Genomic DNA, 23,863 nt, shown 5'->3' on the forward strand with positions numbered 1-23,863 from the left:
CATCAGCAGAATTAGTGTGTTGTACCAATTCTGTAACTGATTCACTGGTGGAGTTAGAAGGATTTGGCTCTACAGTTCTTCACCCATTTAGTCATAAATGAGTCATTTATCCTACAAACATAGAATATGGGCTAAGCTTCACCTTCCGCATCACTGGAAATATAACTTGAACTGTTCGAGTGGCCTCAGCAGGGTTGATCTAGTTTGCATTTAATTTAGTTTGCACTCAACACAGTCACAGTCAATCACTATAATCCAGATCAAGTCAAGGCCAACACTCAAATCAGTTAGCAAAAATAAAGTTTGACTATGTATTTATGTAATATCAGCAAATAAACTAAAACAGTTAACTAGTAAAAATGGGAAGAAAAGCTAGCAATAAGGGAGACAAAGAGACATGAATAACAGGGAAGAATTTATATTACCTATTAAATATAGTTATTTATCGCAAGCTTTAAGCATAAAACTTTCCAGGGACTGTTCTATATCAAGTTTTTGTTATTTCAGCTTTACTGCTTTTATGCGCATAACAACAGCAGAAAAGAAAATGGAGTAGGATACCACTAATTATTTTATACTGCAACATTAAAAAACACCACATTGGTGGACAACAGTGGTTTCCTGGAAAGAGTTTTATATATATATATTACATATTCTATATTAATTAGAATTCTTTCTTTCTTTCCTTCTTTCTTTCCTTCTTTCTTTCCTTCTTTCTTTCTCTCTCTCTCTCTTTCTTTCTTTCTTCTTTATTGGCTAAGTGTGATTTAATACACAAGGAATTTGTCTTGGTGCATATTCTCTCATTGTACTGGGGCCCCTACAACCACTCACAGGAATAAAAAATTAAACATATATTTATTTTATTGGCCCTTCCAACAAAATCAATATTGGTATGGGGCTCCTATGCTCGTGGGGCCAATAGGCAAGTGCCCATCAGGCCCATATGTCAAGATAGCTCTGCTTAGGAGAGGTGAAGGAATTAATTTTCTTACTCTTCTCCTACCTCATACAGCAGTCCTCCTGAAACTACTGAATCAATTTAATAATTAAGTTTCATCAAATCAGTATCAACTCAGCAACCACATAGACTTTCCCTGGGATTATCTGTCCTTAACCTGGCCTTTCAGGTCTTCACTAATTTATCTATCAGCTCTTTATGTGACGGTTCCACATAAAGAGCTGATAGATAAATTAGTGAAGATTGGACTTAATCTCTGGATAGTTCAATGGATTTGCAGCTGGCTGAAGCATAGACATCAGAGAGTTATTGTTAATGGCGAGTATTCTGAGCAGAGACAGGCGGTGTGGCACAAGGGTCTGTTCTGGGTCCTATTCTTTTTAATATGTTTGTGAGTGACATAGGGGAAGGTTTAGTAGGGACGGTTTGCCTATTTGCCGATGACTCTAAAGTGTGCAATAGGGCTGATATTCCTGGAGGCATCTGTAATATGGTAAATGATTTAGCTTTACTAGATAAATGGTCAAAGCAATGGAAACTTCAGTTTAGTGTTTCCAAATGTAAAATAATGCACTTGGGGAAAAGGAATCCTCAATCTGAGTATTGTATTGGCAGTTCTGTGTTAGCAAAAACTTCAGAAGAGAAGGATTTAGGGGTAGTGATTTCTGACAGTTTCAAAATGGGTGAACAGTGCAGTCAGGTGGTAGGGAAAGCAAGTAGGATGCTTGGCTGCATAGCTAGAAGTATAACAAGCAGGAAGAGGGAGATTATGATCCCGCTATATAGAGTGCTGGTGAGACCACATTTGGAATACTGTGTTGAGTTCTGGAGACCTCACCTACAAAAAGATATTGACAAAATTGAACGGATCCAAAGATGGGCTACAAGAATGATGGAAGGTCTTAAGCATAAAACGTATCAGGAAGAACTTAATGATAGCAGTCTACAGGTATACGAGGGGTTGCCACAGAGAGGAGGGGATCACTTTATTCTCCAGGGCACCGGAGGGCCGGATGAGGAACAATAGCTGGAAGCTGACCAAGGAGATATTCAATCTGGAAATAAGGAAGAACTTCCTGACGGTCAGAACGATCAACCAGTGGAACAACCTACCAGCGGACGTTGTGAACTCCAATACTCTGGACATTTTAAGAGGAAATTGGACTGCCATTTGGCTGGGATGCTATAGGGTTCCTGCTTAGGCAGGGGTTTGGACTTGATGACCCGCATGGTCCCTTCCAACTCTAACAATCAATCAATCAATCAATCAATCAATCAATCAACTCAATCTGTATAGTCTGGAGGACAGAAGGAAAAGGGGGGACATGATCGAAACATTTAAATATGTTAAAAGGTTAAATAAGGTCCAGGAGGGAAGTGTTTTTAATAGGAAAGTGAACACAAGAACAAGGGGACACAATCGATTTAACGCCCAGCCTAAAGTTGCCAATGGCGAGAACCAACTCGGTACCGCCTATCAGCTGGGGGTGTTCCCCACGGTAAAGCCCCTGACTACCCAGTGGCCGCTCGGGCATTCTGGGAGGCCGGGGGTGGGGAGTGCGCCCTTTATCAGGGCTGGCTCTCCCTCCCCTCCCCCCTGGCTTCCCTTGCCCCACGAGCTCACCACATAACGGACAGGTGGTTTGGAGGCTGTTGTAACTGGAAGTTCGGAGGAAACTCCCACGAGGTTGCAAGCTTAACCAGTGAGCCTTTCCCACCCCCACCCCCTTTTGGTGGAGGAGGCTGAGGACAGCGCCGATCATCAGGGGCAGCTCAGGTTTTCTGTAGGGTGGGGGGGCAATGGCAATGGCACCCAGCACCCAGGAACATAATGTGTACTGGGCGCTCACTGTTGCAATTTCAGCCGATAGCATTGCTAGGCTGGCGGCAGTGGGTAATCACTTATTGTGTGTGGTGGGGGGTAGACCAAAAGGCTAGACTAATTGCAACCCCCACCTTTTCCAACATCTTCATTATTACTCTCTCAAGTGATAGAGATGGGATATTTCTTAACTGATGATTACTTTACTCTTGATAGTTGATGTGGTTAAATATGACTGGAAAACCAAATTTAGGAACAAAGAGTATTAGCAAATTTAAGAGTACGCACTCAAAGCAGAAGCTTGAGCAAATTTATGTAAGAATGCTTCCTTATATTTCACATCACATCATAACAACAAGCAAACTCAGATACTTAGAATAGTTTATAGTTGTAATAAGAAATAACGAGCCACAAGTCCAACAGGCACATCTAATGCTCTTTCAAAAGGCTGCTTGGTCCAAAGACAGAAACTGCCCATCTGAAAGATTATTGGCATATTAGGAGCTTACAAGGACATCCTGAAAATGCCTCCTTCCTTTTTATTTATTTATTTATTTATTAGATTTGTATGCCGCCCCTCTCCGTAGACTCGTTTACCCCTCATCCCTTTACTGGGCATATGAACTACCAGTCAAGGTAAAAAGTGCAGCAGAAGGAGAGAGTAATGGATAAATGCTGCAAGAAAATGGCAGTCAGTGGCTAGGATTAACATTGCATGTAGTCCTTGACTTACAGCCATTTGTACAGTGTCTGCTCTAAAATGCAGAAAAAAAGTGATTGGTGATTGTTTTTCACACTGATGACAGTTGCAGTATCTGCATGGTCATCTGATCAAAATTTGGATGTTTAGCAATTGCCATGTATTTATGATGGTTGCGGTGTCCTGGAATCACGTGATCCCCTTTTGTGACCTTCCAACAAACAAGCAAAATTAATGGGGAATCCAAATTCACTTAAAAACCATGATTTAACAACTACACTGATTCACTTAAAAGCTATGCCAAAGAAGAGCATAAAATGGGGCAAAACTCACTTAACTTGATTAGCAATGGAAATTTTGGGCTCAATTATGGTTTTAAGTCGAGGACTACCTCTACCAAGAAAGCTGAAGAATTATTATTACTTCTTAGGAACTATTTGCTGATGAAAACTGCTTAAGGTCAAGACACGTTGATCATAACTAAATGACATTTTGTTGATTGATCTTTAAATTGTTATTTTATTATATAGAGGTCTGTTTCTATTTGCTTTTCGTCAACAACAAAAAAGATGCAACATGCAACTAATATTTATCCTGGCACTGAGGAAAAATCATTATTAGATAGAAACCATTATACAATGTTTTCAGCTTTAAAGCCATTGCCCATTGGAAATAAAGCCTAGGGCAGGGGTGGGTTCACCTTACCTTAGCCACCAGTTCTCATTGCAATGTTTTCCGCAGGCGCATCCCCTTATGCAACTTTGCTTCTGTGCATGCTCAGTAGCAGAATTCAGCCCGAAACTGAGGAGTTGATCAGCTGTGGTTCAGGCAAAGAAATAAAGGTATGTATTAACCTGGGGTAAGATGGGAGGGCTCTTTTTCAAACAGTAGAAGAGGGAAAACTATCCAAACATGGAACAATTCCCCCAAATTCGCCCCAAAAGATAGCAGCACCTATGGTCCGGCAGCAACTGGCATCGTGACATCACCAATGGATCACTACCACTAACTTGGGCATCCTCCTATATCCACAGCTTACATTAGAGAACCATCTTTCAGCTGTGGCGAGGGGGGCGTTTGCCCAGGTTCGCCTGGTGCACCATTGCGGCCCTACCTGGACCGGGAGTCACTGCTTATAGTCATTCATGCACTCATCACCTCAAGATTCGACTACTGTAACGCTTTCTATATGGGCTACCTTTGAAAAGTGTTCGGAAACTTCAGATCGTGCAGAATGGAGCTGCGAGAGCAATCATGGGCTTCCCTAGGTATGCCCATGTTACACCAACACTCTGCAGTCTGCATTGGTTGCTGATCAGTTTCCGGTGACAATTCAAAGTGTTGGTTATGACCTACAGAGCCCTTCATGGCATAGGACCAGAATATCTCCGGGACCGCCTTCTGCCGCACGAATCCCAGTGACCAGTTAGGTCCCACAGAGTTGGCTTTCTCCGGGTCCCGTCGACGAAACAATGTCGTCTGGTGGGACCCAGGTGAAGAGCCTTCTCTGTGGCGGCCCCAACCCTCTGGAATCAACTCCCCCAGAGATTAAGACTGCCCCCGTCCTCCTTGCCTTTCGCAAACTCCTCAAAACCCACCTCTGCCGTCAGGCATGGGGAAATTGATTCCCTTGGGCCTTTTCCACTTTATGTATGGTTTGCATGAGATGTATGATTGTTTTTATGTTAAGGGTTTTAAACTGTTTTTTAAATAATGGATTTGTACTGGGGTTTTTTTCTTGTTGTGAGCCGCTCCGAGTCCTCGGAGAGGGGCGGCATACAAATCTAATAAATAATAATAATAATCTAAAGAATGCCCCATCCCTGATCTGCTGCAGGATTTCAAAGATCTTCTCACCACCAGCCCACTTTGGACAAAAGGGAAAGAAAATAAATTTCTACTGTTCCCTCTACCCACATTATTTTGGCATGTTGTGTGCATCTGTACCAGGGTGAAAAAAGAGCAATTGGTATGAAGGGAAATTTCCTGACTGCTACAATGGCATTCCTATGTCACATTTAAAAACTGCTGTAGATTTTGAAGTGGAATGATAACCTGTTTGCATTTTCCAGGCAAGTGCACTTCACAATACTTCTGACTCTGATCATATATTGCCATTGCGCTGGAGCAGGGTAGGAATGAAGAAATAGTCCTTAAGTGATACACATAGGCAAGATCCAGAAACAGGATTCTGAATCTCCTGCATTTGGGGGGGGGGGGAAGGGAAAGAAATGGTTGTTTTGAAACTGGGTGCCTAAAGATGGGATGAGTTTTCGCCAGTGAGGACTTTGACCACTCATTAGCTCTGCAGAGCCACAGAACATCAAATGGAACCACCAGCTTTTCTGAGAATCCTACCATAACAAAACAAATGAGTATCTTTTTTCTTCAAAACACTTGACTTTCCTGACATCACACACTTAGATATTTCAGAAACAGAATTAGAAGTGATATAAAGCTGTCATAGTGAGTATCACTTACAACTCTTCAAAATCTAACAGACTAGATCAGTGTTTTTCAACCTTGGCTGCTGGAAGATGTGTGGACTTCAACTCCCAGGAGTTGAAGTCCACACATCTTCCAGCGGCCAAGGTTGAGAAACACTGGACTAAATCAATGATGGCAAACCTATAGCATGCATGCCACGGGTGGCACGTGGAGACACATCTGAGGACACACGAGACGTTACCCTATGTCAGCTCCAGGCCACATGCATGCTCTGGCCATCTGGTTTTCAGCCTTCATTTTGGGCATTTTCCCTCTACCCATGGCAAGAACGTCCCAAAGGGGCAACTTTTAGACTGTCTTTTATACTGTTTTTACATATGTTGTACGGCTGCCCAGAGTCCGAAAGGAGTTGGGCGGTGAATGAATGAATGAATGAATGAATGAATTGGAAGTTTTCTTGTATGCTCACCCTCAGCCTCCTTTTCATTGTCAGAGGTCTTCAGGAATGTGGAATACATGGCTTGATAGGATTACTTGTGAAAAAAAGATCTCAGAATAGTAGTTGACTGCAAACTGAATATTAGTCAGCAGTATAATGCAGCTACAAAAGTGGCAAAGGCAATTTTAGAAGTATAATTTCTAAATAATGGCAAGTAATTGTTTTAACTTACTTTGCTTTTGTTAGGCTCTATCCTGAGTATTGTGATCACTTCTGGTGATCTACCTTAAGAAAGAACTAAACAAACTGATACAAGTTTAGAGATGGGAAACAAAGGTGGTCAGAAACCTAAAAACTAAGTTGTATGAAGAAAGACTGGTGGGATTGGAAATGTTTAGCCTTGAGAGAGAAAAGTCTAACAGGCTATCATATAAAAACATCAAGCTCTGTTCTATATCATTCTTATGTTCAGGACACTAAATTGGTCATTGGTCTGGAACCCACACCACATTTTGGACATAAACAGTAGAAAATGTCCAGAATACTTTACTAGAAGAGCCCTCCACTCCTCTACTCGCAACAGAATACCCTATGCAACTAGACTTACAATCCTATGTTTAGAAAGCTTGGAACAATGTCGCATTAAACACAACCTAAGCATAGCCCATAAAATTATCTGCTACAATGTCCTCAATGACTACTTCAGCTTCAACCACAACAACACAAGAGTACACAACAGATACAAACTTAAAATAACCTGCTCTAAACTCGACTGCAGGAAATATGACTTTAGCAACTGAGTAGTTGATGCATGGAACTCACTACCAGACTCTCTAATATCATCATCTAACCCCCCAAACTTTACCCTTAGACTATCCACTGTTGACCTCTCCCGATTCCTAAGAGGTCAGTAAGGAGCATGCATAAGTGCACCAGGGTGCCTTCTGTCCCCTGTCCTAATGTTTCTCTTTTACTAGTATGTATATAAATATTATTATAAATTATTATATCTTTGTATACCCCCAATATGTACTTGACAAAACAAACAAACAAATAAATAAACATTCTGACTGCATATAAGAAAAAAAAATTCCTAATTGTAGCACCACTACAATGTTGGAACAAATTAATTGGAGAAGTGTTGGGCTTTCATTAAGAGTTGTATTGAGCACTCACTAGAAAACCATTTGTAGGAGTAATTCAATAATATTTCCAGCTGTCAGCATGGTGTTTGTCATGGTTATCTAAATGGATTGTCCCAATTCTATAATTCTAGAATCATCTATAAAAAGGCCAGTGAACATCTGTGTCTGAAAGAATTTACTTCTGAGAGATCATAAAAAGGATCATGAGGTGAACTCAGACAGCCACTTCAAAACACGATTCAACTCAATTCAATATTTACCAGAGGTGGAGGCTGATGATGCACAAAGCTACCTCGCAGCTAAGCTTTGCCTACCTCAAAGTTTAGCTGTGATTAGTTTCTTCAACATATATATGCCACATTATTCTTCTGATCCAAAGCCATAAGCAGAATATAATTTTATACAAAATAGTAGTTTATCATAGTCACTCAGCATTCCTCCAACACTCAATGCATTTTTCCAAAGAGAACAAGACTTACAGTAACACAAGGACTAATGCTCTAAGGTGACATAATTGTTATTCCAGCTGAGATGTGACAAAGAATTTTTTAAAAAGCTATGAAGGCCAGTTAGACATGGCTTTAAGTCTATTTGTTTGATGGCCATAGTTAAATACAAAAATATTTGTCTCAAACTGTGAATTTTGTCAGAGGAAACATTCTCTGTGAAAAGAACTGTTGATGATTATAGCAATGCTTAGCAGACTAGGGAAGAGAGTTGGAGCTGTTATTTGTCAGCTTGGGAGGACATACATGCTTAGTTGTGATAGTTTATATTTCTAGACATCCACAGATTACAAAGATCTACTGACAATAATTGTTTTAAAAATGTAATAGCTCATCAGACATGTCCTGAAGACCTCATAACAGAAAATGTCCCATAATTCACAGAACAAAATTTTGCATTATTTGCAGAAAATGATAACTTTGTACATTTACAACCAGGCCTGCCATCCCAAAGTCAAAAGGAAAACAGAAGCAATAGTTAAAACTCTAATATAAATTCCAGCACAAGAAAATGAAACTTCAGCTTTATTAAATTGTAGAGTGACTCGCATTCATCCATGAACTGGCTTGGAAATTCTGGAAGTTGAAATCCTCAAATTTTAAAGTTCTCAAGGTTTATAAACATTGATTTAAAGCAGGCAAAACCCTGACTTCTGTGCAGAATGTGAGACTTAATTAATCAGAGGCACCCAGGGTTTGCAGAATGTAAGAGTCTTAGCCAGAGACACTCAACTAACCATAGTAGGAAAGAGATACTGGATAGAAGGGATTCTTGCTCTGGTTCAGCTCTGCTAGTGCGAATGGTAGACTTTGGAGAAAGATATCTAGATGGTAAAACCAAAATTTTCTGTCCTCTTATTATTGCCCAGAAAGAAAGTAGCCATTTCCTTCTTTTAAGCATCATTAGAATCATAGAAATCAATGGCTCTGATGGGTTCTTTTAGATATTTACAACCTAGAAGTCATTTCTAGGACTAGACTAGAGACCTACTTCAGAAACACTTTAGTTTTCTCCAGCCTATATCCTACAACTGAGTTGAATGGAAGCCGTTATTATCCTCAGCCAGTGTGGCTACCCCTTTCCTGCCTTCCTTCCTGCCTTCTGGCCAAGAAATTGGGTGGGGTGGGGAATCCAGGATCAAAGATGCTCAAAATAATTAACTCTGAAGACAGACATCTTCTGTATAGGACTTTGTTGATTTATTTATTTCTTTTTAACCCCATCGATTCAGAATAAATTATGCAAAAATGCACGCAGAATATGTTTTTAATCACAATTTTGCAAACATGTTCTTCTTATATTTCAATTATTTGGTTTGTTTTGATATGCAATAGTTGGTCCTTTTTCTAAAATTCTGTAATTGACATTTAGGGAATGTTTCCTTTATACCATTCTTTCATTGCAGATATGCAGTTGCTCAGGTTCTGATACCCTGTTAGTGCTGCAGCTGATTTTTTAATAACCAGTAACCAAACGGTGTTCCTTTATTTCTCTACTCTAAAGTATATCATCCTGAATTCTAACTAATAGGATATAGAAGACCATAGCAACTCTCAGATAAGCTTTTCCCTGTTGCAATGCCAGAAAATCAAACTTCATGAGTTATGTAAGTAACGTAGAAGTTAACTGAAGATTATGTCTTACATTTTTTAAGTTTGTGAATAAATGCTGATCATTATGTAGCAATATAACATAATTTCTTAAAAAGAGGATAATAATATCAGCAATCTTGGGTGGAATATCACATTTTTCAGAAATAATTATTTAGAAAATAGTGAAAGAATAATTCCTAAGGAAATGCCATTTATACCACCCCATTTCAAACCTATCAACCAATGCAATAAAGATGGAGAAATATTGACATTTCACCTCCATTTCCACTAAAAAATGTCAGATTTGCTTCAATATGCTCTCCAGGCATATTTTCTAAAGCAAATTAGACTTTAAAGGTTGGACTACACAAGTTCCCTCTACATATTGCTTAAAAGTGTTGGAGCCCAAAATTTCCTTTTATCCAATCACTCTGCAGATAAAAATACTGTTTTTCGAAGGGCAGGTATAAGGCTCTTTATACTTTGCAGTAGAAAATGATGAAGAACATGTTGCTATTGAATGCATCCCATCTGCGAGTTGTCTCTGTTTTTATTCTCTCTCTGTATTTAGAAAATTTCTAAAAAAACCATCACTTTTCTTTGACTTGTAATTGATAGATGAAGGTGGTGTTTATGCTTTGCTTAATTTTTAGCTCTACTTTTAACTGATTATATTCTATTTTTGTTTAAAAAGCTACTTTGAGTGCTCACTAGGGCAGAAAATGAGAGTATTAATCAAACATAAGGACTGAATGCTAGAACGGGCCTGGTGACTTTTATTAAGCAGTTCAAAAAGGACTCCGTTTGTGCCATCAGCTGAGCAACTCTCCAGACTGTTTATATTCCTGGAATCAAAAATCTGTAGCCAGAAAGTTTGTGATTAAAGAGCCTGAGAGGACGCTTGGGACCATTATAAATCAATAGGAAATTACAAAAACCTAAATATAAGTCTGATATTGTAAAGTTTACCTTTTAGTGCTTTGAACTGAATTAGTGCGGTAGTGCCAGGTACTCAGATGTTCCCCCTGGGTCCTAAATATAGATTGTCCACTGCCTAACTTATTTCAAAATGCAACTGTCCAGATTAGCCCAACTAAGTTCTGTTTGTACCTACCAATAAAACCACATCATTATGACTTAGAACTTAGAATTTAGAACTTAGAATATCTTTACTGTCACCTTGGATGTATACTGATAGGCATACATTAAAATGAAATTCCGTTGCTTACAGCATACATTATTTGAGTAATGGCACTTAATAAATTAGTGTAACTGTAGAAAAGGTACAAATAGCAACACAACTGCACTGTTGTTGGATTCCTTTCCAAGAGAGATACCTGGGAGGAAGATAGAATGAAAATTGCCAATAACTGATAAATATTCAGTCTCTCAAAGGTTGTATCTAGAAAATCAGTGCCTTGGATTCAACAAGCATGATCTGAAATCATACATAAATAAAACTTTGCAGGCTCTTTGAAGATTGGAAGGAGAGGCATGAAAAATATGGAAAAGGGGGAATGAAGATATTTAAATCTGGACTGCTGGTGGGAGACTGGGCTTCTTACCCATTCCTCCTTTCCCCATACTTCCCAGCAACATAAATACAATCTCTTCTGTATTGTTTTACTTTTGCCATTTTATATTTTGCAGTGAAAGTTGAGTTAAAATGCTGAAGTAGCTGGTAATTAACAATGTGCTTGCACAAGAGGACAAGTTGGAATAAGAGTCAAAAAGAAGTAGGGTAAAAAACAATTTGTTTATTTAACTACTGATAATATTTAAATCCTGCCTTTTATAGAGAAGTCCAATTTTTCCCCATACCTGTTAGTACCGCCATCTCATCCCTAGTCCTTCTTTTCATTAAACTAGACATACCCAATCATCTTGTTGCTCTTCTCCACATTCTTTCTAGAGTCTCAACATCTTTTTTACATTGTGGTGACTAGTGTTGGGCGAACCGATCTTGCATAGTTCGGGTCCATGCTGAACTTGAGGTGAGAAAAGAGGGGGGGGATGATGCCTGATGCTCGCCAGCCTTCCTTCCCTGCATGGTCTCTCTCTCACTTTCTCTGTCTCTCTTTCTGTGAAGCACAAACGCTGGTCTTCACAAACACACTCGCTCACACCCAAAACCCGAGCCAGGCTGCAAAACTCTTCGGAGACTAAAAGGCAAACTCCTCCCAGGTGCCGCTGCTGCCGCCCGGCTCGGTTTTTGAGTGTGAGCAAGTGTGTCTGTTTGTGTGTGTGTTTGTGTTTGAGTGTGTGTTTTCACTTCGGGAGAGCCAGGACGACACGGAGGATTTAGGCAGCCAAGCAGGGGGAACCAAAATAGCTTTTCCCTGCCAAGGAACAAAAGCGGAGTCCTGGTGTGTTTGTATGAGATCGCTCTTCCCCCTCTTTGCCTTCCTCTCCCATTGGCATCCTTCCTCCCCGGGATCCTCCTCCAACTTTGTGCCCTGGACCTTTGTGGGGTGTGTGAGTGCACAGGGCATGGAGATACAACCCTCCCCCAGTCTTCTCAGGGCGGCTTTTCAAAGAGCCTTCCCCGCCTCCCCCTCCCACCCACCACCTGCTTGAAGCTGCCGTCCAGGATCCTGAATAGCTGGCTGGCAGAACCTGCCTCCCGAGTCCTCTTGCCTGGTGGGAGGCGAAGCGCTGGAGAGGGAGGTCAGGCTCTGGGTCCGGAGTCACCCCTCCTGCCCCCCCAAGCCAATTCGCCCACTTGATGGAGCCTGACACACACCTCCAGCGCTTCGCCTCCCACCGGGCAAGAGGTGTTGGGGTTGGGGTTCGGGTTCGGCGAACTTACCTGAACTCCACCCGCAAGTTTGGCCGAACCCGCCGAACCCGAACTTCAGCGGGTTTGCCCAACACTAGTCTTTTTCCCCCCCCCCAATATTTTTATTAATTTTCTTAAAATAACATACAGACTTACAAACATTTAACATAGAATGTGGGGATGTATCATCCCCGCTTTTCTTAAAAGTATAAATGCAGATACAGAAAAAGGAATACATGATTAAATGCGTAATTCAATACTACTAATACAAAAATATCTAGTAAGGAAAAAGTGATATTGTAAAAAAGAAAAATAGTTATAGCTAGTATAAAGTCAAACAATCTTGTCAATTCTATGTATATAAACTAACTCTAATATTAATCTCAATAAAAAGAGAAGAAAGATTTAAACCAAAGTATCTATGCCTATTATTAATCTTCTATTATTAGTTTTTTTTTTCCTTATCTATCCATTCATAAACATTGTTCCATGTTTCATAAAATTTCGTTTCTTCTTGGTCATTCAAGCGTCTTGTCATCATATCCATCTCCGCGCAGTCTAATATTTTTGTAATAACTCCCTCTTCTTTGAGGATATTTTCCCCTTTCCAATTTTGCGCGTAAATAATCCTTGCCGCTGTAAAAATATGTATGATTAAGTACAAGATTTCTTTTTTGTAATTTTGGTTAGTAATTCCTAGTAAACAGAACTCCGGGGTAATTTCTATTTTTTTGCTTTGTAATCTCTTTTGTCATTTTCTCTATCATTTTCCAATACATTTTAGCTTTATTACATGTCCACCATTGATGGTAGTAGGATCCTATTTCTTTCTTACATTTCCAACACAAAGGTGATGTCTTAGGGAACATTTTTGCTATTCTACTTGGTGGGAGATGCCATCTATAAAACATTTTAATTTGATTCTCTTTCAAAGAAACTGATTTTGTCATCTTCCAATTGCACATCCAAACTTTCTCCCATGTGTCTAAATCTATTTCTTTGCCTATATTTCTGCACCACAGTATCATACTATCTTTTAATGTTAAATCAATATTCTTGTGAGCAATCAGATATTTGTATATTTTCCCAATTACCCTGTTTTGATTTTTAGTAATTAAATCACTTAACAAATTTTTGTTTTTATTGAATATATAAAGTATATTGTCTTTCTGGTATCTAGATCTAATCTGTGCATAGTGCCACCAATCAATTTGTATCCCTTCGTCTTGTAATTTAATTCTAGTTTTTAGTTTCATTTGATCATCTAACAAATCTTTATATCTTATTTTTCTTGTATCCTTGATGGAATTTGGATGTATTATTGCGTCTAATGGGGCAACCCAATCCGGAATTGTTAAGAAGTGGTTATGCCTTCGTTTGGTATGATAAAGACAAAAATCATTCTTATTTTAAAAGACATACATTAAGAAAATACTTATTTGATGTATGGAAAGATATTAAGAAAAACCAACCCAACACTAGTCTTAAGCATAAAACTTATCAGGAAAGACTTAATGAACTCAATCTGTATAGTCTGGAGGACAGAAGGAAAAGGGGGGACATGATCGAAACATTTAAATATGTTAAAGGGTTAAATAATGTTCAGGAGGGAAGTGTTTTTAATAGGAAAGTGAACACAAGAAAAAGGGGACACAATCTGAGGTTAGTTGGGGGAAAGATCAAAAGCAACATAAGAAAATATTATTTTACTAAAAGATTAGTAGATCCTTGGAACAAACGTCCGGCAGACATGGTTGGTAAACCCACAGTAACTGAATTTAAACATGCCTGGGATAAACATATATCCATCCTAAGATAAAATACAGGAAATAGTATAAGGGCAGACTAGATGGACCATGAGGTCTTTTTCTGCCATCAATGTTCTATGTTTCTATAATTCAATGCCTGGGGAGGGTGAAAACAGCTTCCCCCATCCCCCGGAGGCCCTTTGGAGGCTGGAAATGGCCTGTTTTGCAACTTCTGGTAGGCTTAGTAGGCTTGTGTTTTGCCCTCCCCAGGCTCCAAAGGCTTCCCTGGAGCCGGGAGAGGCTAAAAATGCCTTCCCACATCCCTTGGAGGCTCTCTGGAAGCCAAAAATGCCCTCCCAGAGCCTTTGTGTGAGCCAAAAATCAGCTGTCTGGCACTCACATGCACGTTGGAGTTGAGCTAGGGCAAGGGCTCGTGTGCCAGCAGAGATGGCTCCGTGTGCCACCCAGGGCACCCGTGTCATAGGTTCACCATCACTGGTCTTAGATGTGATGGAAAGCACATCTGAAAAATAAATGGAAAGGATTTTTGACAAGGAACTTTCCCAGAGAGAGGCCAGATAAGAGACTGGGCAGTTTTGAGCTGCAAGGAGGAAGGGAAGTTCAGGGAAGCCTCACATGTGCCTGTCAGTATGCCCCTGTGTCATCATTGCTATGCAAGCTTCATTGGTTGCAGCTGGCTTCTGAGTGCAACTCAAAGTGCTGGTTTTTACCCTTTGTAGTAGGGCCTGGGAAATTGAGTGACTACTTATCTCCAATAGCTTCTGCCCACCGGGTATTTTCCAGCAGAGTGGTTGTGCTCCAGGTTCCCTCTATTGAACATTGTTATTTTGTGAGGAGGCAGGCCTTCTGTATCATGGCCCACGCCCTCTGGAGAGAGAAAAGCTCTTACAACGTAGTCTTGAGCCCAAATCTGGGTTAATGTATTATTGTGTTTGGAGGTGGTGCTGTTTTGTTTGCTTTGTGTTCCTTTTAAGAATGTTTTCATCTGGACTGGGCTATCTGTATGGTTCTAGGTTGTATCTTTTTTAATGGGATTTTTCTGGTTTTGCATAGCACCCAGAATCCCTTCGAGTTTAATGACTATAACGAATTTGAATAAACAAATGAATTAACATTATACAATTTAATTTTCCTTCTCCCCTTTATTTTTCTGAGGTCAGCATATTATGCATTATTTATAATGCTAGTCAGAGAGTGTTAAAACTGACAACTTTTTCTTCCCTTCCCTTTCCGTGCTCTTGGCTCCCCCCCACCAATAGCTATTTGGGTCCTCAACCCTTTTTTAAACATGCAACACTTTCAGAGATTTCTCAGTCAGAACTTTTGCTCTGGAGGAATCTGAAATCAAACAGGACAAGCAGAGCCATGGATTGCACAGGATCTTCAAACCGGTAAGGATGTAGTGGTCAGAGGGAAGATAAGGAAGGAAGAGCCACTACTAAGGCAGATTAGATTTTTTAAAAAAAGGTTTGAGTTCAGGGCAACAATGCAATGTGCATAAATATCTCAGACAAGCCTCCTCCGTTCACACAAAGATAAAATGGGGGGTGGGGTGGGGTGTTAAGCACATTCAGACTTGTAGAAATATTCTGCTACAATAAAATTAGCATTGACCTACATGGCATTGATTTACCAGTTTGGTCTATCTTAAACGGCTGATAAAGACACAGCAATACTTTGTTAGTCCAAAGGCATATGATCCAAAAACATTGCTACTGTGAGATGCTAATCCTCTCTATGGGATGCCAAAGAGCAATATTATGCTACCCACTTCCTTTCTAAAATCCACATGAAGCGACTAGATGAGACTATCCATCAGCACAGGACAAAATATCATCAATATACAGATGATCCTCACTTGTATATCTATGTCCCAAGCTGACCAAACATTGCGAGTTTGATAGTTACTGGATGGGAAAGAACAGGTTGAAGCTTAATCCTGATGTGACTGAATAACTATGGAATTCCCCTCCCCTTGACCCAGAGAGTTTCCATATTTATCTCTGAATGGAGTTGATGCTTGAAGAGCATGGAGCAGCTATGGTTGGCAAGCTTTTGTGCAAATCCATCATCTCACCAGTTGTGCCTGTTCTTGAATCAGGAGGCTCATGATCAACTCATGTCTTTTTTTAAAAAAATATATATTTATTAAATTTTTCCATTTTTTTAAAAAAGAGTACATAATCATATTTACAGGTGAATCTACATCATATATACATTCCTATCGACATTGTCTTCTAATTACTTTTAGATTTCTTGATATTTTATTTCAATGCTTCTTTTGAGTTTCTTTTTTTTTGTCCATTGGTACCATTTTGTCCAGGTTTCATAATAGTCCGATTCTTTTTGATTATTAAGTTCCATTGTCAATCTGTCCATCTCTGCACAGTCGTATATTTTCTTGATGATCTCATTGTCTTCAGGTATTTGCGTATTTTTCCAGTTCTGTGCAAATACAATCCTTGCAGCTGTTGTAATATGCAAGCTTAAATATTTTACATTTTTAGAATAGGTACCTCTCATAATACCCAGTAGAAAAAACTCTGGCGTATATTCAATTTTTGTATTTGTTATTTGACACAACCAATTATTTATTTTTTTCCAATATTTTCATGTCTCTGGACATAACCACCATAGATGAAAGAAGGTGCCTTGAGTGTTTTTACATTTCCAACACATTGGATTGTAATTTTTATGCATTTTAGCTAGTCTTTTGGGTGGAAGATGCCAACGGTATAGCATTTTATATTGGTTTTCTTTGTATATTGTGGATTTTGTTAATTTGATATTTCTCTTCCAAATCTGTTCCCATTCCTCTATATATATATTGTGGCCAATGTTTTTCACCCAGGCAATCATTGTACCTTTAACTATCTCCTCTGGTCTTTCATATTCCATCAGATATTTATATATTTTAGATATTGCTTTTTCTTCCGGGCCTGTCAATAGTTTAGTGGTTGGGTAGTTCTTTCTATACCTATACCTCGTGTCTTAATCACCTCCCAGTCATCTACCCGGGACTGACTTTAAATTTGGAGAATTTGGAAGTTTTAGCCAGCCTATTGCCAGCACAGGCAATCTTGAGTACATCATAACATGCCCATATAACCCTAGTGCTCCATGAAAAACAGTGGCTTCCAGTGGTCTTTGATGTGCAATTCAAGATGCTGGTTGTCACCAATATTGTCCATGGCATGGCTATTTGCAGAAGTACCTGCCTCTGACCATTCCTGTTCTTTCCATCAGATCTGGCAAGGTCAGAATGCTCTGAGTCACTTCTTTGAAGCAGTGTCACCTAGGATGCCCCTGGAGGAGTATCTTCTCTGCCACCACACCTGCCTTGTGGTCTCACACGTGCTGGCAGGTTTTGAAACCTTGGCTATTCCCTCAGGAGTTGGGCCAAGATGTACAGTAGGTGAACCTGGTCAGATGTTTGTAAGGTGCAGGGTTTTTTGAGGATCTTAATGCAGCGCGTTGCATTGTTATAGTTATTTTATTTGGATTTAGGTAGTGCGTTGTTTTAATTACTGCTTAAAGAAGCCCAGGATTGAAGAAGCAATATGGAAATCCATACAATTCATTTAAATGGACAAATTTGGTCGTAATAATACAAATATAACACAATATGGATCAAGACAACACATTCACAGATCCTTGCAAATATAGCTGCTATTAACTAATAAATTGCAACGGAAAAGGCAATGTTTAAAATACTGTAGCCATAGATCCAGTCTCCATGAACTAGTATTAATATTGTGATGCTACAGTACAGAATGGTATCTCTGCTGAAGATGGCAGGCATTTGTATCTATATTTGGATCTCTGCTATTTTTAGAGCTTTAAAAGTAAACTATCCGGAGTTAAAAGCTAAGAAGCTTGTATTTAATTTGGAAATGACTAAACAACTAGAACAACTGAGATAATTTCTTACCGCTACTTTCTAAGCCAATTAAAGCGTCCAGCTCATCAACCTTCACAACACATTGTAATGATTTAATAGGAAAGTTTCCAATCTGTGAATCACCAAAATTAAATTATTCCTTTCAAGGAAACCAAACCAAACCATAACAGTAGAAGTTTTAAAAAAACACTTACAGCCAGTTCAGGTCAGTTAGGTATAATTTGAATACAGGAATAATTGCCAAGGCACACACACCTGTTCTTTGTAGATGGGTATAAATTCATTCAGAATAGTTTTCTAGAGTCCGTGCTCTTGACAATATTACAGATAATGCAGACTGAATGAAATTTTTCCTTACTTATATCAGAGCAGAACCAGGAAAATCAGGTGGACAACTAATTTTCAATATATAGAAATGCTGTAAATATATTTCTTATTTTACCCAATGGATCTATTGCACTGTAATTTTTTAACTTTAAAAAAGTATCTGGAAAATGGTACCAGATACTTCTAAATTTTTAAAAAGTTAATTTTCTAACTGCTAAGAAAATTAAAATCAATAAGCTACCAAGTGAACCTAGTTAAAGAAGAACATTTTATCAAAACGCTTCAGTTGGCTTTGGTGAAAGCAAGCTAGCATGCAAAAATACAGAAAGAAAGAGATATTGTTAATCTTAGCCTACTTTCTGCTAGTGTTCTTAAGAAATTCTTAAGAAATAACATTTCAAAATCCATGTTACAAGCAGCGGAAAAGCACATATATTCTACTGTTACAAAAATTAGGTCTTTCATTCTTTGAATTTTGTATTAAAACTGCCAAGCTACTACATATTTTTCTTCAGTTAAGAATGACCTATGCCTTGTCTTGTAGTTTCTTTAAATGTTATCATTAGTTCCAGTGCAAAAACATTAAATGCACAATTAAAATATGAAAATTCACAGTGAGAGGGGCGGCATACAAATTTAATAAATAATAATAATAATAATAATAATAATAATAATAATAATAATAATCATCATCATAATCATAATAATATAGAAAAAGACAAAAAGCTTGTCCTTATAAATATATTACCTGCTCACCTGATTTTATAACTCTTTGAAAGGAGAAACTAAGCTTTCAATATTCACCAAGCCTGTCCAACAATTTTCTTCCAAAGGAAGAAATAATGTGATATTTTTGATTGACAAGAGTATATATTTTCTCCAAAAATTGCTGGATCACACAGCTCTAAAAGCCAATCCACAACATACTAGTGGTGACATTCTGGGTTTTGGTCTCTACTTTCCACTCACAGTCAATACTCAAAGATGGTGAAGTCATCATTTAAACCCCATGTAGAAAGGAAATGACTTCATTATTTCAAAATCCATGAAGAAATTGGGGAAATTCCACTCCCCTTATATGCATTCTGCTCCCTCAAGTATATAAATGTTGATTTGAGACATCATAGAACTGGTTGATGTAATAGGATGCAAACATTTTTCCCCTAAAGTCCCCTGTCACTCTTGATTATACTTCCAAGCATTGTCCTATCAATCCATACTGTTAGGATTTCAGTCATTTTTGCTGCCATTTTGCCCCCTTGGGTGAACCTGTAGTCACAGCATGAACAATTATTTAGCAGTGGGGGACTTGGCACACTTTTTTTAATGCTTCTTGGCTAAAATTCCACTTAAGAACTAAAATACAGCAATCTTATTGAAGAGGACAGTATTTGCTGCCTTTCATCTTTGGAGAGCAAGGATGACAAGACTTCAGAGAGGATGGTTAAAGCCTGTGGAACAATTAAGGAACATGTTAAGCCAATTATCTCCTGCTCTTCTGTGTTATTCCGGTGAGTTTTGTAGACTTTTGTTGTCTTCCAGCAATCAAATCTCCTGGAACAGTGAATGCTGCTGCCTAAAGCAGTAAGTTAAATTTAATTTGTGTGTGTGTGTGTGTGTGTGTGAGAGAGAGAGAGAGAGAGAGAAGATATGATTGCTTTCCCTAAAGTGCATGTTGGAGCCTATTAGAGAGGATCACCAATCTATACCAAACCCTTAGGTGTGCACACAGAAGTGTTTAGTTACACTACTCCATGAAATAGAGTCATTTTCTTACTTAGAGCACCTGTGATTGAAGAAAAAAGACATGACTTCCCAATTATATTCCAGCTGTATTTGCCATTCTGCATTGATATTCCAAAGGAATTGTAGGCATACGCATCTATGTGTATGTACAAAACTTAAAGAGATACTTGTGGATAGATTTACTTCATTTATAATATATATCATCTCTTTCCAGGCAGAAGAATGGGGCCATTCTTCTCTCAGGACTGTATTTTACAAGTCACAATACAAAAGAAATGAGGACTGAAAAAAAGGTGGAAAGAAGCAAACATGCCTCCAATTTCTTAAAATAATGACCACAGTGTAGAGATAGAGATCACATAGAGGTTGTGTGCAGCAAACTACCTACCCTAAGCAGGCCTCACATACCTACGTGATCTCATCCAGTTCACATTGCCAGGATGATGTAGGACACTATCCCTGGCTGGTACATGATCTCATCTAGAATAGAATAGAGAATAGAATAGAATTTTTATTGGCCAAGTGTGATTGGACACACAAGGAATTTGTCTTGGTGCATATGCTCTCAGCGTACATAAAATAAAATATACATTTGTCAAGAATCATGTGGTACAACACTTAATGATTGTCATAGGGGTCAAATAAGCAATGAAGAAGCAATATTAATAAAAATCTTAAGATATAAGCAACAAGTTACAGTCATACAGTCAACATGGGAGGAAATGGGTGAAAGGAATTATGAGAAAAACTAGTAGAAGTGCAGATTTAGTAGAAAGTCTGACAGTGTTGAGGGAATTATTTGTTTAGTAGAGTGATGGCGTTCAGAAAAAACTGTTCTTGTGTCTAGTTGTCTTGGTGTGCAGTGCTCTGTAGCGACATTTTGAGGGTAGGAGTTGAAACAATTTGTGTCCAGGATGTGAAGGGTCAGTAAATGTTTTCCCCGCCCTCTTTTTGACTCGTGCAGTATACAGGTCCTCAATGGAAGGCAGGTTGGCAGCAATTGTTTTTTCTGCAGTTCTGATTATCCTCTGAAGTCTGTGTCGATCCTGTTGGGTTGCAGAACCAAACCAGACAGTTATAGAGCTGCTGATGACAGACTCAAAAAATTATTTGTTTAGCGGAGTGATGGTGTTTGGGGAAAAACTGTTCTTATGTCTAGTTGTGCAGTGACGTTTTGAGGATAGGAGTTGAAACAGTTTATGTCCAGGATGCGAAGAGTCAATAAATATTTTCACAGCTCCCTTTTCGACTCATGCAGTATACAGGTCCTCAATGGAAGGCAGGTTGACAGCAATTTATATATGTATTTATTTAATTGGATTTTTCTGCAGTTCTGATTATCCTCTGATGTCTGTGTCTGTCTCGTTGGGTTGCAGTTATAGAGGTGCAGATGACAGACTCAATGATTCCTCTGTAGAACTGTATCAGCAGCTCCTTGGGCAGTTTGAGCTTCCTGAGCTGGCGCAGAAAGAACATTCTTTGTTGTGCTTTTTTGATGATGTTTTTGATGTTAGGTGACCAGTTTAGGTTGTATCAACAGGATGTTCTTAAGGATTGGCGAGGAAAATTCACCAATAGAAATGCTGTTGCTCTTTGTTACCTTTTGCTACTTGGAAAACGATATAAAAGCAATAAAAAGTGAGCCAGGGTGGCGCAGCAAGTAGAGTGCTGTACTGCAGGCCACTGAAGCTGACTGATAGACCTGTAGGTCAGTGGTTCAAATCTCATCATCGGCTCAAGGTTGACTCAGTCTTCCATCCTTCCGAGGTGGGTAAAATGAGGATCCGGATTGTGGGGGCAATATGCTGACTCTGTTAAAAAGTGCTATTGCTAACATGTTGTAAGCCGCCGTGAGTCTAAGGAGAAGGGCGGCATAAAAATTGAATGAATGAATGAACGAATGAACGAACGAACAAACAAACAAACAAACAAACACAGAGAAGATAGTCAAATGTCATAGCAGCCTGCAATGACTGGTCTCTAACTCCATCACTACAGAAGGTGGAACAAGGAAACTGGAATCTTTTCATTCATTTCTAGGTACAGTGGTACCTCAAGATACGAACCCCTCGTCTTACGAACAACTCGTGAAACGAACCCGGGGTTCAGAAAAAATTTGCCTCTTCGTACGAACTTTTTTCGTGTTACGAACGCCAAACCTGAACTTCCGGGTTCAGCGTTCAGAGGCTGCTGGAAAGCCGCCCGGCTGTTTTAAAAGGTGACAGCCGGCGGCGGGGCTTCTTTCCGGGTTCGGGAGGCCACTTTGGGGTTTTGTCTGGGAGAGAGGGCAGGAGGTCCGGCGCTGGGGGAGGGAGTCAGGAAGGTCCTCCTGCTCTCCCCCCCCCCAGCAAAAAACACAAAGACGGTCTGACAGGCAGGGCAGAGCAGCCTGGAGCAAAGGGAGTCTGAAACCGCCGGCGGCTTCAGCTTCCCATTGCTCCGCGGGCGGCGGCTGACTGCCTTTGTATTTTTGGTTGGGGGGAAATCAGGAGGCGCAGGATCGGCGGGCGTGGGGCGAGGCAGCAGGTCTGCATCCTGGGTGGGCGGCGGGCGAGGAGGCGCGGCCGAGCGGGCCAGCGAGGGTGCATCCAACTTGAGGGGCTGGCAGGAGGAAAGCAAATGTCTCTCTTCGTTGCGCTGCCGCCAGCATGGCCTGGTTGGCAGCGGAAGATGTAACCGAGCCCACGGGGCCGGGCTCCGTGGCGGAGACCGCCGGCCGCTCAATCGGGCCGGCAGGGAACAGAATGGAGCCTTCCGCGGTGGGGCTGGTAAGGGGTGGAGCCGAGAGGGGAGCCGAGCCCAGCCCCGTGACATTCGCTTTTCTCCTGCCTGCAGCCGACTGATCGTGGGCTCCTTCGCAACCTCGGAGAGCTTCCTGGGCATGAAAGCTCGCGAATCCAACACGGACGAAAACCAGGAAGCTCTCCGAGGTCGGGAAGGAGCCCACGATCAGTCGGCTGCGGGCGGGAGGAAAGCGAATGCCACGGGGCTGGGCTCGGCTTTTCCCCTTACCAGCCCAGCAGGCAGCCGCCGCAGAAGGCTCCATTCTGTTCCCTGCCGGCCCGATTGAGGGGCCGGTGGGGGGAAAGCAAATGTCTCTCTTCGTTGCGCTGCCGCCAGCATGGCCTGGTTGGCAGCGGAAGATGTAACCGAGCCCACAGGGCCGGGCTCCGTGGCGGAGACCGCCGGCCGCTCAATCGGGCCGGCAGGGAACAGAATGAAACCGGAAGGGGCAAGGTGGGGGGGGGGGAGAACGGGAGGCTCAGCATTCCGTCAGTCGCAGCGCTGGCTGTCAACTTTTCTTTTTAGCACTGGGGAGGCAAGTCAGCTCCTGCCCAGTGCTAAAAAGAAAAGTTGACAGCCAGCGCTGCGGCTGACGGAATGCTGAGCTTCCCGTTCTCTCTCCGCCCCCTCGCCCCTTCGCCTTCCTGTGTTCCTAGGAGAAGTGCTGGTGAGGAGCAGAAGGTCTGTCTTGCCTCAATCCCCAGCACTTCTCCTAGGAACACAGGGAGGCAAAGGGGCGAAGGGGGGGAGAGAGAACGGGAGGCTCAGGAAGGGAGCTCAGGAAGGAGCCCACGGTCAGTCGGCTGCGGGCGGGAGGAAGGCGATTGTTCCGCTGCCGCCAGCATGGCCTGGTTGGCAGCGGAAGATGTAACCAAGCCCACGGGGCCGGGCTCCATGGCGGAGACCGCCGGCCGCTCAATCGGGCCGGCAGGGAACAGAATGA

At 40.7% G+C, this 23,863-nt stretch overlaps 1 protein-coding gene across 1 annotated transcript in view; it reads right to left on the reverse strand.

The window, feature by feature from the left end:
- Nucleotides 1-23,863, reverse strand: part of LOC139159565 (cytoplasmic aconitate hydratase-like) — a 51,551-nt gene that overhangs the window by 26,921 nt on the left and 767 nt on the right.

Source organism: Erythrolamprus reginae, chromosome 2, assembly GCF_031021105.1.
Source record: "Erythrolamprus reginae isolate rEryReg1 chromosome 2, rEryReg1.hap1, whole genome shotgun sequence".
Lineage (NCBI taxonomy): Eukaryota > Metazoa > Chordata > Lepidosauria > Squamata > Dipsadidae > Erythrolamprus > Erythrolamprus reginae.